The sequence below is a fragment of the Mustela nivalis genome (genome assembly GCF_964662115.1).
Source record: "Mustela nivalis genome assembly, chromosome: 6".
In the NCBI taxonomy this organism is placed as follows: domain Eukaryota; kingdom Metazoa; phylum Chordata; class Mammalia; order Carnivora; family Mustelidae; genus Mustela; species Mustela nivalis.
The window spans coordinates 19,780,599-19,801,101 of record NC_139025.1 but is presented as its reverse complement, the minus strand read 5'-3'; the positions used below and the strand labels follow the sequence as shown (position 1 = coordinate 19,801,101).

Genomic DNA, 20,503 nt, shown 5'->3' with positions numbered 1-20,503 from the left:
TGTTCTGATTCATTATTCTTAGTCCACAAGGAAGTAAAGGCAAAGAGGAAAGAAAACATCTGAAAAAGCTACAGCTCAATCGCTACAACATGTAAGCGAAAGCTAGAATTTTTGTACTCCGCAGAAAAGGATCTCCTTTGAGCTTTATGGCATTTCCCCCAAATCCTAAGCTTTGCATTATAGGGGAGCAGTGCAAGTGCACAAATCTGTTCAGTCTCCATGTAAGCAAGGCTGACTATGCACAGTGTTCCCTCAATCCAACACCAAGACCTCAGGAGGTGAGAAACAAGAAGGGGTTGGCCAGGGTACGCCACAATCCGGATGGGATCTCTCTAAAAGCAATGTGCAGCAGGAGAGACAAGTCTAATGGCTATTTAATCATCTTCGCTATGAAGTGCCAATTCTTTACTCTTATGACATTCATGAATGATGCAGGAGGCGGACATGATGAATGCAGAGCTATTCCCTGCGACAGACATTTCCAGGGAATTTATACCCCCTCCCCCCTTTTCCAGGACAAAAGGGCTCCCGGGCTCAGTTATCATTTGTTCTGAGAGAGAATTTACAGTTTCACTACCAACTCCTTTTACCCAACTCAATAAAGCGCTTATTTTGATATATGGACTGTGATTGTTCGAGAACAACTGTATCCTTGGAAATTCATGTGCAGTGAGTGGTCTTGCTGGCTTACTTTCCTTCACTTCATGCACTTCTGTCATCTTCCAGGTTCTGTAACCTAGAGGGTTTAGACACAGGGTCTCCCAGTCACGTGTGGTGTCACACTACACACACACACACACCACTCTTCAATATGTGAAAGCCCAAATGCTGTTTGGGTTCACTGTGAGTCAGAGAATCCTTTAGCGTATGGCTACATGTACTGTTAAATCTGCAATAAAAATCTTATTCTCTATCCTCAGTCCACAGGTAATCTGTATGGGTAAGTAAACTAGCTGATACATTCACAGATATTTATTAAGTTTTTATATGCTAGGTATTCTTCGGTGCTGGAAGGACAGTGAACCTAATAAAGTCCCTGCTTTAATAAAGATGCTATTACGATAATGATGACAGATAAAAACCTAACAAATCCATGTATAATACAAGGTCTGGGAGTTTTGAGGGCTGATAAAGCATCATACGGGGATAGTCCAGGGTGGGGTGTTTTAAATGAGATAGGCAAGGCAGGCCCCTCTGACGTGATGGCCGTGGTGAGCCGAAAGCAGGAGGAAGGGCATCAGGTGCCTTCTGAGGAAAGGTGGTTCAAGGCAGGCGGGGACAAGGACAAGGACTGAAGTTGGAAATGTGCTTGGCTTGCTTGAGATACAGCGAGGGAGCCAGTATTGCTGGACTGGAGGCACAGAGGAGAGAGTGAGAGAAAAAAGGGGGAGTGAAGGGGACCCAGAATACAGAGAGTCTCGTGAGAAGTACCGCTTATAAGAGAGGTCCTGGTCGGATTCTACTCGGAGATGACTGTACAGCCCTCTTAAGCAGCTCCGTTCATAACTATTTTAAGTAGGATCCTGAAAATCAGACTTAAGAGGAAGGTAACCAGTGTGGGAAGAGGCCTCAAAGGGCTGTCACATGAGGAATAACTGAACAAGCTCAGGATATTTAGCCAGAAGCCCCTGGAAGCTGGGCAGCTTTCTTCAAATACATAGGATGTCATATAGAAGGACAATGATGCTTGGGAAGGTAGCACCAAGAACGATGAGTAAAAATACCTGCACTCCAGCTCAGAGGTCATAATGTGTAGATGTATTTTCTAGAGCTATCCAAAGACAGGAAGAGACCCTCAAAAATATGATACAAAATTCATCCCCAGATATGTTCCAGCAGAGACTGAAGAGTCACTTTCCAGGGATGTCTGTAGGTCATTTCTAGATGATTCCCCAAGGAACCTTTCTTTCTTTCTTTTTTTTTTTTTTTTAAAGATTTCATTTATTTATTTGAGAGAGAGGGAGAGAGAGATGGTGTGCATGAGGAGAGGGAGGGGCAGAGGGAGAAGCAGACACTCTGCGCTAAGTGGGGAGCAGATATGGCGATCAATCCTGGGACCTAGAATCATGACCTGAGCCAAAGGCACACACTTAAAGGGCTGAGCCACCTACATATCCCCCCACCAAAGGAACCTTTCTAAGAAAGGAAGAACATATGAAAATAGAAATGTTGGATTAATTATCTTATTTTTCTTCCTTTAAAAAAGGGATTTTCTTTTCAGCAAATTGCCACTATATCTTCATTGAGAAAATCAGCAGCCATTTTGAAAAACATGGAAATTCTATAAAGCCGTATTTTCCCTACAAATACTTTAACACATTTGACAGAAACACCCTTGAGGGGTACATCTTCAAGAATAATTTTGGTGTAGGGTCAGCTCCTAGGAATATCCTACTAATACAATAATCCACTCAAAAATATTCTTTCAATCACTAAAATAGCAGGCAAATGCAGCTCCTTTCTTCTTACCATGAAAATCCCAGGGAAAAACGTGGTGGTGAGGTAGCAGGCTAAAAGTCATAGTGGACAAAAACAACTCCTCATTAGTAATTTGGGCCATGTCTGAGATTTTCTTTCTTAATAGAATTTAATCCTAAAGAAACAATAATACTGAAAGAGTTTACAGGTAAGGGATTGCCATGGCTAAGAGACCTTTTCTTAAAAAGGATCTTCAAAGGGTCTTCTTTTTATTGCCTCATTGTTTCTTAACAGGAAAAGAAATACTTATACACAAGAGTTCATTATGAAGAAGCTGCCTTTAAAATATTTTAAAGATGATAAAATATTTACCTAGCATTAGGGGGAAGGAAAGAAGAAAGGAAGAAAGGGAATGGAGTAAGGAGAGAAGGAAAAAAGAGAGAAAGAGGAAAAAGGGAGGGGTAGTGGGTTTCTTGTAAGAATCACAAAGTCACTCTATTGTATTCTGACTAAAACACACATGAGTCTTCCAAGATAAATTTCTGTCCTTTCACATGGCTAAAGAACCACCACAGAAATAATGGAAGGGATGAATAAATGGAACAAATGTGGAAAAGTTTAGGGAAAGGGGTCCCTAGATAAGAAAGCAGAAGAATAAAGTAAAGTAATCACTGTTTGCAATGTGTTTTCTGGAGAAAAGACATTCAGAAAAAGCCTATACACTATACATGGGGACAATATATAAAAAGCAACGGAAATAAAAACAAGCAAAACAACAAAACAGTCTTTCTTGACCATCAGGTTAAGAAAATCATCCCAGGTGGCGCCTGGGTGGCTCAGTGGTTAAAAAAAAATCATCCCAACAATAAAAAACAAAACTACAATTAGTTACTGAAGACTTAGAGGTCTACAACCCTGAAAAATTTCCACCATCCCACTCCATCCTCTTTATCATTTGAACATTCTGTATTTTATTCATGGTCTTTTTTAGTGTTGTCTGTCTCTTTTCTAATCCCCCAGTAGAATGTAAGCTCAACAAAGGCAGAAACTTGTCTTACTCATTGCTAAAACCCTAAAACATTACAAAGTGCATAGTAAACTTCCTCTAATAGTGTTGAATCAATATATAGATCTTTAAGGAGGCTTATTCCTAAAAATAGGGCATAGGTCAGATAATCTTCCACCATGCATTGGCCACCAATCCCTAATAGTCTACTGCTTACAATTCTAAATGGACTTCCTTGCCTTAGAATAAATTAAACTCCTTAGACTAGCCCCAAAGGCCCTCCATGATCTGGCTCTTTCTGTCCGCTCCTACTTGAGCTGGAATCATACTCTCCCTTGTCCACTATACTCCAGACACTGGGATTTCTTCTCTTTTTCTGACAGGTAAATGGCTTTGGGGACTCTTTCCTCTTCCTACAGGTCTTTACATGGGTGACACCTTCTCATCAATCATATCTCGTGCCAAGGATAACCTCCTGAGAGGTCTTTCTTGACTATACAATCAAAGATACTAATTCTTCCTCCACCATCCCTGGTGGTCATGCTCTCTCTAAACTATAGTCATTAATATTTTCTCTCCATCACTTACAACATCCTTTCTTTCTCTTCTGACTAGAACGCAAGTACAAAGGAATAGATGTCCATCTGTCTTGCTTACCACCAAAGCTTCAATGACCCAAACAATACCTGGCCCAGAGTAGGCACTCAGTAATATTGTGGGAACAAATGAATACATCTTTAAGACAACCTGTTCTGAGAAATAAGATGGTAGATTCCTAAAAGCCCCTTTATGCCATCAGTTACAGCATCACGGCCGTATATTCATGCTACTTAGATTCCCGTTAAATCTAGAACACATAACACAACGTTTATTTTCACGAGCTCCATTATATGTAAGTCTTTATATGATCCATTTCTAAAATGTAAAGAATAGTACTGACTTCTCTGTGCTTTGTGTATTATTAGAGGAATTCATTCATATACATAAAATCATATTGGACTTATCCAAGGAGAGGGACATGACAAGTCCAAAGCAGAAGCAGGGGCACTTATTATTTTGTGGCATCTATAACCCAAGATTTTTCTTTTTTCTTTTTCTTTTCTTTTTTTTTTTTTTTTACTGTTTTATTCATCCAGTGGTGTCCCAAAAATGGCTCACTCAAAAGGCATGGAAGGCACATTGCTTCTTGGATATGACTATTTGGGGCAACACTCTCTCCAAAGGTATGGCCTTGAAAAAGTCAAATTCAATGGAATCAACACTTTCAGCCCAGTGGTTCACACAGATATTTTTCAGAGGAGCTGGATAAATACACTATGAAAATACTTTCCTTTCTTTTTCTCCATTGTAAATGCAATATATTGATTCGGGTCCAACTATTTCACATGCTTCAGTAATACATAGGATTTATTTTCATCTCTGCACCTCAAGGAGCTGAAGCAGCTCTTAACCCCCTAGTTGAACGATGCCAATTCTTCTCCTCCTTCCTCCTATACTCAGTACCCTGATGGTTGGATACTAGGGTTAACAAGGTGACTATTGCATAAAACACTCTATTTCCATTTATGCTAATCTTTTTCACTTCTCCAAGGCCAATGGAGGAAAATTCTGAGGAATAAATGTGCTGGCAGTCAACAGGATGAACTAGGGTAAGTAGAGGGTAGTTAATCCAATTATATACTCATAATGAGAAGTAGTTAATGTTAGAACTGAAAATAACTTGGCATTTTTCAAAGAAAAATAGTTCAGGATTTTTCTTGTTGTGATAGATTTCTCATTCAGTACACCATGAGGAAATTCTTCTTTATTAGGCTAATTTAAATGCCTTATAACATTTTCTTTTGGAAAGCAAGCCTCTTGGTTCAAACAGAAAGACTTCTGGTCTAGATAATTATTTTAGTTCTGTCTTTGCTGTTGGCTGAACTATAACATTGGTTGATTTCCTTAATCTTTTTTTGAGGTTACACATTTGCCAGTTTCCATTCAACCACAAGATACAGCACAGGATTGTCTCTGTAAAGCTTTTCTACCCACTCATTCGGCCATTTGGCTAACATTAATGGTAACTGTAGTTAAAAACCTAGTGTTCCTTTAACAATCACTACTTATTTACACCCATTATAAAGTAGACTTAAAACAGGTGCTGGAAACAAAGGCAGAAACAAAAACAAAAACAGATAGGGGCAGTGGGAAGAAAGTTGGCCTTTCCAATGAACAACCTTGAATGATTTTGTTCCAATGAACAACCTTCTTCAGGTATACATAAGAGGAGCTCTATCTGTACTGTAGAGTGAAGAAGCTGTACACAGGAATTTCATAATTTCTTCATTTGCACAATGAGGAAATTAAACTACAGGGACTCTGAGGGTCTTTATGTCTCTGACATCATGAGAGTGTACGTGAATTTTCACCAACTGTAGTTGTACCAAAGATAACTTTGACTAGTTGACGAGTCCAAGCTGCAATGAACTGACTATCACCAAGCTGTCTCTGAGCTCTTTGAAGTGGAAATTATGCACACAATGCCAGACATCCTAGCAAGTCACAGATGCTGCTTTTGGCCTCACCTGCTCATTTCTCTCCCCAGTGGGAGAATTGCCATAAGCACTAAACTTTACTGGAAAGTGCAGTGCAGGGATTCAGACCTTTCAGAGCAAACTTGCAGATATCAAATACATGAAGGAGCTGAAGGTCTAGGGCATCCCCGTTCGCTTACAATAATCTACCAGAAGATAAAGTGATAAAGCTAAACGGCAAATTTGTATTACGAAACACTAAAATAAGAAGATCCCCCCCAAAATTAGTAAACCAGGCTTTGTGTATAGATTCTAAACTTTGTGTCTTTTCTTTTAAAGTTGAGTATAAAATCTCAAGTGTCTGCTTTTCATGAATAAAACAAAAAAAGAATTATGATTTATCCACATGTCTTCCAGTACCTATAATATTTGGTGAGTATTCTCACCAGTTGCGAAACATTTCCTGTTCTCGCTATGTAGCAGCAACCCTGTTTTTTCTGAATAAACAAGGTCATAGCAAAACTACCCCACATCCCCACACCCAACCCCTCCACCCCATAAGTAGTCTGGGGGTTCCTAGAGGAGCCCAAAATAGCCACTTGATAGTTTCAGCACCCAGTTCCGTGGATTCATCATTATTATTATGAGCCCTGGTAAAAGAATTTCTTTCTGATAAATCATATCCACAAAGTCCTCATGAACATAACTTAAAGGTTCTTAGCTTAGTTCTGTGTCTCCAAATTAAAGCAAGGCTGTTAAGAAGACTGGAGGGGATAATCTAAGCAAGCAGCACAATGATTAGATCCTCATGAGTGCTCTGTAAATATTGGTTATCGTATTATCATTAGCATTACTGTTGCTGTCTTTTCCTAGTTCCTGGTTGTTATACAGGGAATCCTTAAATTGGTGGAAAACATAATGGGTAATCTACAATTTCCTGTCTTCCTCATTGCCATGGTCTCGACTACATGCCTTCTATGGCCCCAGGTCTGATGTTGATTATACTCACCCAGAAGAGGGAATGAGGAGAGGATGGGAGGGAAAATAAGACAAGAGAAGAACAAAAGGACTAATAGATCAGGGGCTGATAAAACACGTATACTGGATTTAGAGGAAGAAGAAGTCAGTTTGCCATAAACATTGCACTGTCTCAAGCAGTATTTCACAGGTCATTCTAAGCATTGTCTGACTAAAGATTTCTTCACTCCTTTCTTCAATATTCACACTCACCACCCATATGCTTTGCTGTGATGTCCTTCGAAGATTACCTATTAGTCCAGGGATATCCTCTCAGCATTTCATTCAGACAGCTGTTTATTTCCCTTAGGATTTTGGGGACTGAAAATGGAAGCCCAGACCAAGAAACGATTACAGAGAGATCCATTTCTCTTTGCTAGCTTCCAAAGTGTGGGGTTTCTAGAAAAGAGCTTTGTTGTTTGTTCAAAACCCCATGAGATCACTTAAAAGGTGATTTTCCTAATAAGGGAAATTTTAAAACCTATAACCCATAACAACATTAATCCAGTGCTGATCATATTGTTGATTATTTTTGGAACTGAACTGTCTTTGCCACATTTGTCAATTATCAGATTTGTTGTGTTAACCTAAGCATTTCTTCCACTTCAGTTCATTTTTTTTTTTATGCTACTTGATCCTATTGCAAGGTCACCATATACTAAATTTGTCTCCTGAATAAGCATATGGATCCAGCAACCCATTACCTCAGAGCCCCATATACCTATTAATAAAGAATTAGAGCCATCTAAGCCAGCATGCCATATGGTGCCAAATTTACCTAATAAATATATTACTATAAATATTAATAATTCATACTCCTAGTATTCACACTGGTTTCTGGGGGGGAAAAATCTTTGAAAGCAGCCATTTATAAAATCTGAATCTTCATTCTGGAGCAATTAAAATTATAACAAATATTTATTAAGACTCATTTTTGTATTGACCATTGGTTTAAATTCTGGGGTTATAGAGATTTATAAAGTTCAGATGCCACTGCTCAAAAAACATCTGGGGGCTACTCAACTCAATACGAAGAATGTTGTAAACATACAAATTACAAATACAGTATGATAAGTGTGCTAAGGTAGAAAGAATTAATCATTTCATTTGAATCAATAATATCAATAAAATAATAACTACCAGTTAAGGAACATACATTATTTGCCAGGCATGCCTTTTACGGATCTTGAGAGCAACCATTACAAAAACAATAACAACATCACGAGGTAGATATTAGCGTCTATATTTTATTTTTTTTTAAGATTTTACTTATTTATTTGACAGAGAGGGATCACAAGTAGGCAGAGAGAGAGGAAGGGAAGCAGGCTCCCTGCTGAGCAGAGAGCCCAATGTGGGGCTTGATCCCAGGACCCTGAGATCATGACCCAAGCCAAAGGCAGAGGCTTAACCCACTGGGCCACCCAGGCGCTCCTAGCATCTATATTTTAAAGATGAGGAAAGTGAGCCATAAAAGGTAAGTGGCTTTCACAAAGTAATATAGCTAAAAAGGGACCAAACTAGAATTCATATAAATTTCTGCCTATGGTGCCTGGGTGGCTCAGTGGGTTAAGTTGCTGCCTTTGGCTCAAGTCATGATCCCGTGGTTCTGGGATGGAGTCCTGCATCGGGGCCTCTGCTTCAGCAGGGAGCCTGCTCCCCCCACCCCCGTCTACCTCTCTTCCTACTAGTGATCTCTGTCTGTCAAAAACAAAACAAAACAAAAACCCTGCCTAAATCTAATCCTCAGTTTCTTAATTATTATATCAAATGCCTTCCTTGTGTGTTAATTTTACTTCACCTTTCAGACTGTTAAGTTTCAAAAAGGACAAAACTAAAACCATCCATTTTTTTCCCCCAATGATCCTTACTTCTTTTCTAGGCTGTACCTAAACAATATTTTTTGAAAGGTTTGTTTTAAGCAGTAAATGCACAGCCCATGTCTCTGAGGAATGGTGAACATTCCAGTACTCAACCTTGGTTTGTACAATTTATACTACTCTACTATCTCACCTTATAAAAATAGCATATGTCATCGCTGAACCAGCAAGAGGGCTTACAAAGAACTGAATGGACTTAGGAAGCTAACTTTTGGTGTTACCTATTGATTACTGATTGTTATTACTGATGGTATATTGATTACTGTGTTCTATCTATTTGTATATATGTTAAATGTTTTACAATATTTAAACCCATTTTAAGAGAAGTAAAGCAAACTGGAAGAATACATAAAAATGAACATAAAAAACTTCACATGAGTGGACATAATAAGGAAATAATTTAAAATTTTTCATATGAGTAGACAGAATGAGGAAATCATTCTTACAGAATGTTTTTCTTTAAATAAAACATACAAATGATACCTGGTTGGTAGTGTCTCTAGAGACTATTAGCTAGAAAGCTGAACATAAGTTTTGGTTTTCTGAAAGTAATACTTAGCTCAGTGCAAACAAACAAACAAAAAGGTTTCATCTCTGGTCCTGGAGCAATGTCACTGGGATGCAATTCTCAGGGCCATGAAGATATATATATATATATATATATATATATATATATATATATATATATATATTCATATTCATTTTATTAATTCTGCATTCAACTTTTGATATTTAATTTCTACCTAAAACCCATAATGTAATTATGTGAATAGAGTGGCGACATATTGATGATAAACATGGTTTGTATTGCAAGTACAATGTCCAATGAACTATTCCATTGCCCACACATATACACGCACACCCACGTACTTTCTAAATACAACAGACTGTACAAAAACTCTCTTTTGTGGGTGGCATAAAGGTGTTGCATTTCTCAGCAGCTTGTAGAATCAAATCTGAGGATTCACAAAAGGAGCCAGAATGCATCTTGCAGAGAAAATAACAGCATGGAAGCGAGTGGGAAATGCCATTCTATTTATTTCAATGCCTTGTTTCAGTGTATTATACATGACTCCTGCCAAACATCAGGGGAGAAACTGCGTGCATAAGGCTTAGCCTACAACAGGTATCAAACTGCAACAAACCGCACTTCTGCATGAACAGCTAGGCACTAGTGAAGTAAAGCACTAGGCTTCCACTTTGAGGTTTAATTACACTCATCTTCATTATCTTATACATTTTGCTTCTCTACACATACACAGATGGCACCAGCAAAGTCTTTTCCAGATATCTCTTTCAGGTATTCTTGGCTCAAATTCCAGTTCTCGTTTCACATTCCATTGAGATTTAATTAGAAAAATTTTTTTTTTAAAAAATAGCTTTTGAGGTAAAAACTAGAAGATACTGGCAGAAATCTCGTAGCTCTCCCTTGTTATTTCTCTACTCATCTAGTTGTTTATGAAACTCCTAGAAACAGTAACAGATGTTATAAAATGCTTACTTGAAAAAATCTAGTCCAAACTATTCATAGGGAGACAAACATCAGTGACAGAAAATCCATACATTAATAAAGAGAGCCTTTTTAGTAGTTATTGCTTTAACTGGAACCACTTCTGAAGCCATCTTTATCAAACACTTTATCACACACAATTCAGAAGGCAAAGCACATTCTTCCTCTCCTAACCCTCACCAGAAAGCCTCACACAAACTCTGATCACATGTTCATTAATGCACTCAAAAAAGGTAGATAGACAGACAGATAGATAGACCATACCTTACGTCAAGTCCAAAGAATAAGGAGACCTGGAGACCCCGATCCATGTGCAAAGGATTTAATAAGCAAGCACTCCCAGGGGAACCAGTAAGGAAAAGCCTTGCGTGGGGGGTGGGGGGGAGGCAAGGCAGAGAAACAAGAGCACAGCCTCAGGTGAACTTCCAGAGAGGAAGCAGTAGCCTGATCTTGGAAGAAATCTGGCCTATAACCGAGAGTTTTTCCAACCAGAGGCGAAATAGCACTTGACTGAGGACGATATTCCTAACAGGGAAGACCATCCTGGTTATTGCAAGAGAAAGTTATGTGGAAGCTGGAGGATCTACAAAAATGATAGAAGAGATCCAAAGGGATGGGGGCAGGGTAGCAACATTATCTGTTACAGATAGGGAGATATTTAATCAAAAACATTAGAAAAAATTGAGACTACTTAATTCTAAGACTTTATTTTACATCTGAGGATAGCACGATCAAACGAGGTCAAATGACTTCCCCAAGGATCCCCCCACAGATTGTATGCAGCAGACCTAGGTGAAGATCTAATTCTCCAAACTTCCAGTTCAAGGGGCTTCTCATTTCTCTTAGCTACTGGCAAAAACCCCGCATGTTCAAATCAATCCTGATGTCTACAGGTTCCCCACTTCAGGATTGTGTGATTTGGCAGCCACTCCAAGTTCTATTTTCTGAAGCGAATCTCCTGCTATGCTTCTTTCAGTAACTGTACCTTTCCTCTTGTCTTAGAGATTGTTGGGATCATAAAAACATGATGTTGCATTAATCTGACATGACCACACTGGTTACCTGAGAAGACAATGCAAATTCAATTTCTGAGAATGTCCAGGTATTTAAACTAGAGGTTTAATGGGTTTTCAGATGAAGCTTTGTTTTAGAAAGCACATTTTAAGATTAACAAGTGAATCCTCTATACTTGTAAAATAGCCCGGGGAAATACTGTGGGAGCTAATCATGCTATTCATCAGAATGAAATGCAGTTTCTGAAGTTGGGACAAAGACATATCTTGAAGTGTCACAATTCATTTAGAAGATCATTCCAGACAGTGGGAACCACATGGACAAAAGCACTGAGGTGGAAAACACTTTGGTGAACAGGAAGAACATATAAGCCACTCAAAATTCTTGACGAAAGAGAAGCAAGAACAGTGGGATGGACAGGCAAGCATAAGGCCAAAATAGGTGAGCTAGAGACCGATTCTGCAGGGCTTTTGATATTTTACAAAATAAAATCTTATTTTCTAATGGAGAGGAGAAACACTGAAAGATTTTACACACGGCAAGATGAAATCAGGGTGGCAATTCAGGAAGTTTGATTTGGCAACTGTGTGTAGGATGGACAAAAGGGGTCCAAGGAAAAGGCCAAGGAAGTGATTAAAAGGTATTGAAATATAACCTGGGAAGCAGATAACATAGACCAGGTGAGGAAGTTTCTGCACAGAAAGTAGAGAATAAATTTTAAAGCATTTAGGGGGATAGACTCAAGGAAATTTAATCATTGATTAGCAACAATGATCACAGTGGTAACTACCATCCTAACTGTTGTGAAAAAGAGTGCTTTCTAACCAAACTGTCTTTCAATTTTCTTTTTCTCTAAGATTCTGCTTTGACCAGGGGTGCCTGGGTGGCTCAGTGGGTTAAAGCCTCTGCCTTCGGCTCAGGGTCCTGGGATCGACCCCTGCATCAGGCTCCCTGCTCAGCGGGGAGCCTGCTTCTTCCTCTCTCTCTCTCTGCCTGCCTCTCTGCCTACTTGTGATCTCGGTCTGTCAAATAAGTAAATAAAATCGTTAAACATACTGCTTTGTCCAACAAAACAAAAAGTATGTGTGTCTTTTCCAAGGAGATCAACATCACTTTTACATACTCACTGTATTAGAAGTTACTGGCCACTCAGGATATGGAGCTTTTCAAGATGGGGGAAGGAGAGGAGAAAGAGGAGAGACGATCACTCCTGCAACAGAAATGAGCCAGTGGCGTGCAGCTAGGTAGACAGCTTGACATATTTATAAACAGCTCGGGAGAGATTATAATTAGAAAATATATCCTTGGAGCTCTACACAGTAATGCTATAGTTCTGTGACACCTTTCCGCATGTCACTGTGGACTGCTGGAGTGAGACTGGGATTCATTCAAAGACCAGAAAGGGAAAAAAGACTGTTTTACACACACACACACACACACACACACACACATGCACACACACGCAAGATCTGTCAAAGAAAAAAAGACAGAAGACACCAAAGATAGAAGTTACTTTTTATCAGTTTTCAACACAGTCACGGAAATGGCCTCATATTATGAAAAGCTTTCCACTCCTTATGTGCCTATAATCTCAATTACTTGACCTGGTTACGGACATCTTTTGGAGCAGTGTCTCCCGCTCCCATGCCAGCGGACAGGCAGCACCTCTGTGACGTCATAGGTGACTTTGACACCCAGAGGCAGTGGGCAGAAGTCATTCTGAGCAGAGCACGCTACACTGGGCAGAAAAATCCATGACCTATCGCTTCTAGCAAGGATAACACCTTTTCCTTTTTAATAAGACAATTAAATAGATTTACCTCTTAGTAGATTACACATATGATAATAATTAAGTGGGGGGGGGAGCAGTGTTCATTGCTAGGGCTAATATAAAAACAGGGAATCCTTTCTTTAAAGGGTTTATTGGAAAGTGGCTTTGATCCTGACTTGATTTTTCAAGTGAGATTCTGTCCTACAAAACCTCTCATGTCCCAACCACCAGGCACAAAGGTTTTTTTTTTTCCTTTTTAGCAATCTCTGACTGCTGCAAACTTTCTCTACTTATCACAAGCTTCAATTAAAGCAATTGCTCTTTTTGGAGCAAATTTCCTACTCCCTTCCTTCTGCCCCAACTTTGATTCACCTGTCGATTGACATTCTTGCTTCATTACTTGCTGACAGCTCCAAATGCAAACCTGGTCCCTCAGCAAATTACTTCTAATCATTTCCTTCCTTAACATTATCACTTCAGTGGACTGTCAGGGGCATTCAGCAGACTGTGGAAGATCAGAAGCCTGTTGTAGCTCTCAGCTCTGTAATTTTTGGCCTTGAACCAGACAGCGTTGTAGTGGATTTACTTCTGGAGTCTTCCTTCAAGACTGGAGTACTCATTCCCCCAGCTGTTGGGAATGCCAGCTGCTGACTGCTCACAGCTCTGTCCCTCTCTGGGAGTGTCCCCAGGCAAAGGGATTGCCTTGAGCAGTGACTGGATGGTGAGGTGAATGGGGTGTTTTTGCTCAGTTTGGGACATCTCAGAAAGACCAACCCAACTCTCATGTTAGCCCTGAGACCGATTGAGGCTTTAGTTACACCTGCATCAGTCCCAATTTTTCCTCTACTCAAGCCTGCTTCCCTCACTTCCACTGAGGATCTGCTTCCCAGCCCCCTCCCCAAGAAGCCGCCTACACGTAATCTCTATCTCAAGAGTCTGTGTCTAGGAAACACTGCCCAAGGCAACAGTGGCAAGTTCTGTCTCTTCTTGTTTTATGATTCATTTGCATATTGTTTCTCATGAAGAGATTATGCTATTATACCTGCATCACTGACACGAGTTTTTATTTGTTAGATGGATTGTTCATTTTAAAATGCCTAACAGGGTCTCCGGCCACGGGCCTTTTTGCTTGCCTGACTCGCTCTCGGAGGCCTGGTCATTATTCACCAGATGACAGGTGCTCATTAAGAGATGGAAAACATGGGGCCAGTTGTAAGGGGATTTACATTTTTATTAAACTTCTTTGACTTTACCTTGATTTTTTTATAGAACTGATCTCATTTTTCCAAATTGTGCACCTGTGCTCATGGCTGCCACTGGGCTGAAGCCCATTCTTTATTTTCTAATCTAGAGCTGAGTGGGGCACATGTGGATACTAGATAGCCAGTGCCAGAGATTTCACAGTATTTCATATGCCACTTGTTTTGTTTCAGAAAAGGTTATTGCTTCTAGGTATTGCTGTCTACCAGTCTGGCCAGGAACGGAGTCACGTTTGATCAGCTCTACATGTTACAGGCAAGCCAATAGTGCAACCTCCAATATGCATTCAGATCGATTAGGCAAGGTATAAAATGCATATTTCTGGGTGCCATTCCTCAGTGACCCTACTTCAGTAAGTCTGGGGTAAAAACAAGACATCTGAAATTCCCACAAGCTCTCTAAGTGCCTCTGGTGACCTTAACCTCTGCATTCTAAAAAAACTGGATTCTAGGTTCTTTGCTTTTTCTACCAAGAAATCATCTCAAATGTGATAATTATACTTCCATTTAGTTTGAAGGCTTCCAGATAAGCAGGGGCTATGCTGCATTGAATAAAGTTTTGCTAGATCCATGGCAGACCAGATGTAATAAATAAAAAATAGTAAGCATAAAAATGGACCAGAATTATTTGTATGAAATGTTTCCATATATGAAAAAGGTCATCACACTGGTTATTCATATCTCTCCCTCAACACATGGTGCATAATTCGACATATATTAGATACTATAAAATTAGAAAATGGGCATTTCCCAGAAATTAGTTGTTGTTGTTGTTGTTTTTTGTTTTTTTAATTTGGAGGACAACTAATAGAGATTTTGTGTCCCATTGCTACTTATGTCTGTATTTGCTTTTTAAATTAGTGTCATCTTGGAGTCTTTATGAAGACCTATCCATGCACTTTGATGGAGAATGATAGTAGATAGAGGGATGAAAGGATCACAATCTTTCACAGTAAATTCTCTAAAGAGCTACTTATGTTTCTACCTTCAAGAGCCATGAGATGAGAAGATAGCTAACCTTCTGGTTTCAGCCCAATTTCCAAATAACCAGGCTGCCCCAACAGTCTTCCTCTTTCCTTTTAGGATTTCCCAACTCTGTAATGGTCATTTCCATTACAGAAAGAACAAGAAGCTGAAATTTCCTTAGAAGGTAAACTGGAAATTCTTCAAAATGCTTCAATTAAAGAACACCTGGTATCCCAAAAAATATCAACATTTCTTCCCTTTGACTTCCTTTGCTTTGAATTATGAAGGATGATTGATCCAACCCTTTTCATTTACTGCACTATAAACTGGGAACATAGCACTACACTGTGGACACCGCATTATTCCGTGTCAGGAGAAAACCAAAATGTAACTAGAAATATATGACTACACATTAAGATGAAAGTGAATGGCTAAAGAAGAATTATTCAGGCATCTAGGGAACAGGTATTTTGACAGTCTTGTCAACTTCTGTCCACACACTTTTTTTTTTCTATATACTGTAGTTTGAAAACCTAGTCACCAGGACTGTGTGTCTTTGCATCTCAGTAAGATGTGCCAAATGCAGAGGACTCAGAAACCCACAGGACAAAGTAGACTGACATTCAGAACTATGACAGAAAGACCTCATGATCTTTAAATTTGTATTCTTGGGTCAAAGGCTCATAGTATAGAACTTTCAATCTTACCAGAAAAACTGCTTCTGAGAATAGAAAAGCAAATCTTTGAACACACTTCATAATATAAAGATACTAATACAAACTTAAATTTGTTGGAAAGTGGGATAGGAGAGAAGAAATAATCCTCTATACTATTCTCCTTTGAGATTGAAGATCTTCTCAGGGTTAGCACTCTTCCACAATTTAGAAAATCTAAATAATAACAGAAAATGGGAACAAACATAGACATGCTTCTGGTCACTTGAGAAGAGAATACAGCACCTTATATTCTGTCATAAAGATATGGGAGTATGGGAACAGCACAAACTGAGAGATTGGTTTTTCCTGGAGTTGGGGTAGAGGCCTCTTTAGGAGGTCTTCCCAGGAGAAAAGATACTTGAACCTCACGGATGAGTGCTGGTGGCTGGTCAAAGGCAAATGGGAAATATGAGAAGGAAAAGAAGCAAGAGGGGGGAGGGAGAAGAAGAAAGAAAATAAAATACTGCACACATCTCTGGAAATGTAAAAATACAATGCAACTTCAGGGTCCCATGGTCCATAATGGTTAAGATGAGTTAAGGACATCTTTAGAAATGCAGGTGCTATCTTCAAAAATAAGGAAAAGTTGATAGAGATTAAAAATTATACTAGGATTACCTGGGTGGTTCAGTTGGTTAAGCTTCCAACTCTTGATTTGACTCAAGGTCATGATCTCAGGGTCCTGGATCAAGTCCCGGGTCAGACTCTGCACTCAGTGGGGAGACAGATTGAGGATTCTCTCCCTCTGCCCCTCCCCCCAACTTATGCTCTCTCTCTCTCTCTCTCTCGAATAAATTTTTTAATGAAATATTTTTTAAATTTTGTTTTATTTTTTCTGTGTTCCAAGATTCATTGCTTATGCACCACACCCAGTGCTCCATGAAATAGTATACTAAAGAATCTCATCTTTTTTTTTTTTTAAGATTTTATTTATTTATTTGACAGACAGAGATCACAAGTAGGCAGAGAGGCAGGCAGAGAGAGAGAAATGGGGAAGCTGGCTCCCCGCTGAGCAGAGAGCCCAATGGGGGGCTCAATCCCAGGACCCTGGGATCATGATCTGAGCCGAAGGCAGAGGCTTTAACCCACTGAGCCACCCAGGTGCCCCAAGAATCTCATTCTTAAGAGAATAATTAAACTTGTAATTACTGTGAACCACTGGTGGCTTATTTACTTGGGAATGACATCATCAGATCTTTTGCCAGTGATAAAATTGGCTTCATGCAAAGACAGATCAGAGTGGTGAGAAAAGAAGAAAGGATATGACTAAGAAGCCACTGCCAGGTAAAGGTTGACACAGTCTTAGAACAATAACTAAGTGGAGGGATAAGAAAGATATTTCAGATGAAGAGTCAAAATAATTTAGTAACAGAGTAGAAGTCTATTAATAGAAGCTAAGGCTGCATTGCCTTTTCCTTTCTTTAGTATAAGCTTATGACCAATTAAAACTTTAAGATCTTATTTTCTATTAAGTCTGTCAAGCCAGACTTTTTACATGCAGAACTGGCAAAGTTGATTTACTCAAATATAGGATTTTACATTTATTTATTTTAAATCTTATTTGGATGGTTTGTATCTTTTTATCAAGGTTGTTGATAATCAATTTAGACTCAATCTATTATCCATTCTTAGTTATCAATTCTCCATGTGAAAATTGTGATTAATTTCTATGTGACATCGGTTAAATGCAAATAATTATATTAATACAGAGATAGTCTTTTAAAAGGCTTCATGGTGGGTCAACCTGGAGCCGATAACATCCTTTCTGTACTATGCTCTAACATTTTTATTTTAACTTCAATTATAGAATCATAAGAACTATGGAATATCCTCTAAGTCAAGTCTCTTCAAAAGAATAGCTTTTTACTTAAACGATTCTTAGACCAATAAATAAATAAATAAATAAATAAATAAATAAATAAAATAAAGACTTCAAAAATTTGCAAATAAGGGCAGAAAGCTAGAACCAGGCATTTTTTCTACAGACTTACTACTTTTGGGTATATATTTATCATCAAGCACCTTAGTTCCATCATTTGCAAAATAGTTTGTTTTTAAATGCACTCTTTGTTAGCTTATAGGTTGTGAATAAAGAATAAAGTCATCTTTTCTGCTATTTATTCAGCCCTGTTTCTAAGAAAGCAGGTGATAGCCAGAGGATCTGTAATAACTCTAAATCCCACAGTGAAATCAGACTCCTAAACTAGACGGCACTTCTGGGGGAGGAGTTAGGGAGCAATTCGGAGAAGATAATTCATGAAAGTAAATTAACACTATTTTCAAAATTAATAGCAGTAGAATCCTATGGATTCCTGGAAAGATCAAGTATTGCTTACGTGTAAATTATCATGAATAAAAGACTAGCAGGGGAGAGGTAAGCTAATTAATAATAAAAATGATGTCTTTATATAACCTTTCCTAGCACAATAATTTAAAAGACCCACAATACATTTCAAACACCATAGATGCTTCTCAATGGAGACAGTTAGGTGGTATCTAGAGAACTTTCCCTTCACAATGAATGGAGAATTCCCTATCCAACTAACAGAACCAAATACTGCTAATGAGTTTTCTACACTAAGAACATACAGGCCATGGGGATATAGTATTTTTTTAAAGCAACAGAACAGATGAAGAAAGAGAAGGAAATCCAAGAAGATGTTTGATCTTTATGCTTCATTAACTTCTTCCTTGTTTGCCACAGCTGCAGACCAACCTTTCACCTTGAGTCTAGGCTCATCATGTGGGAAACCGAGAAGCAATAATCCACTGTGCAACTGTAGTTTATGCAGATAAACCTGCTAATTTTTCAGGCAAGTGAATCTTTCATCAAGAAGTGGGAAGTCAACCATGACACAAAGAAAGCATCACCTCTACCACCCAACACATCTCAGGAGCTTCAACACAGAATCCTGAACAATGAAATTCTCACCAGCAAGTTACAGCCTGTCTTCCCATGTATGGAGGCTTTATATATGCAGTCTTAAATGTCAATACAGATATAGAAATGTGGAATTTTTATTTCTCTGTACTATGAATACTAGTAAGGTGAATTTCACAGAAAACCAGCATAGGGCTTATTGTGTAGGTATTAGGTGAAGAATTTTGAAAATAAATTTTTGGCACATACTGATGGATGTTTTAAATCCAGTTAAATAATGCAACTTATACAACAACAGTAGCAACAACGAAAAGGTCTACATTCTGAGTGGGAAAATTGTAATACTGAAATAATTACTCTTATTTCTGACAAGATAATAGTGATATAGAAATGAAGAACCCATAGACAAGCTAAATGCATGAGAGCCTTAATTGTAATATAAAGATTTTTAAATATATCTTCATCTCTCCAAGGATATTGGGCACAAGACATTTTTCTTATGTGACACTGAACATTTGGATGAAGAAGCAATTGTCCTTACACTCAGTTCTTACATTACAAATAGGGTAAATTTCGTGGTTATTTCTTTAAGAGGGGATGATGGGTCTGCACTCATCAATCTTTCAATCAATGACTGGAAGCCCTAGTGAAGAGGTCATGCACCTGCAAATAGCTTAGGGTGTCAGTTTGTGACCCTTATGTCTTGCCCATCATGATGACAACCCCATGCCTAGGAATTTCTGGGGTAATAACTATTAAAATATTCAGTTTAGTAATAATAGTTAATATTTATGGAATTACATTATATGCTGTGCACCATGCTGGGTGGTTTCTATTTTACCTTTATATGGTTCTTATAAGGAACTCTTGTTACTCACATTTTATTTTATTTATTTTTTTAAAAGATTTTATTTATTTATTTGACAGACAGAGATCACAAGTAGGCAGAGAGGCAGGCAGAGAGAGAGAGGAGGAAGCAGGCTCCCCACTGAGCAGAGAGCCCGATGTGGGGCTCGATCCGAGGACCCTGGGATCATGACCTGAGCTGAAGGCAGAGGCTTTAACCCACTGAGCCACCCAGGCACCCCTGTTACTCACATTTTATAGATGAGGAAATTAATCCTTAAACAGGTTACCTAATTTGGCCAAAAATCATCAAGCAAAGGATTCAAACCCACAAAAACCTCACTCTAGAAGCAGCATTCAAAATCATGACTCCATACTCCGCTCTCTCTGATATTACGATACAGACAAAGAAGCCCTCTTATTAAATAGGAAAAGGAGGTGCCCTCATCTTCAGAGGGATCAAACCCATTTCCCTGGATCTGTACCTCCCCCAAATCAAATTCTTAAAAATCAGCATCTGGTATCTTCGATATACCAAAACAGCTCATTTCTCTTTGCCTAACTCTGAAGGAAAAAAAAAAAAAAAAGGTCAAATTCTGCGATTTCGTGTCACCTCTAACCAGGCTGCACCAGGTATTAGAGATGCTCCCCAGAGGGATTACAGCTGGTAGGGGCTCCGCAATGCACAGTCTAATTTAATTTATGA

At 38.8% G+C, this 20,503-nt stretch overlaps 1 protein-coding gene across 38 annotated transcripts in view; it reads right to left on the bottom strand.

Moving 5' to 3' along the window:
* NRXN3 (neurexin 3) overlaps window positions 1–20,503 on the bottom strand; it is a 1,557,595-nt gene that overhangs the window by 387,232 nt on the left and 1,149,860 nt on the right. The gene's annotated exons all lie outside the window — the stretch shown is intronic.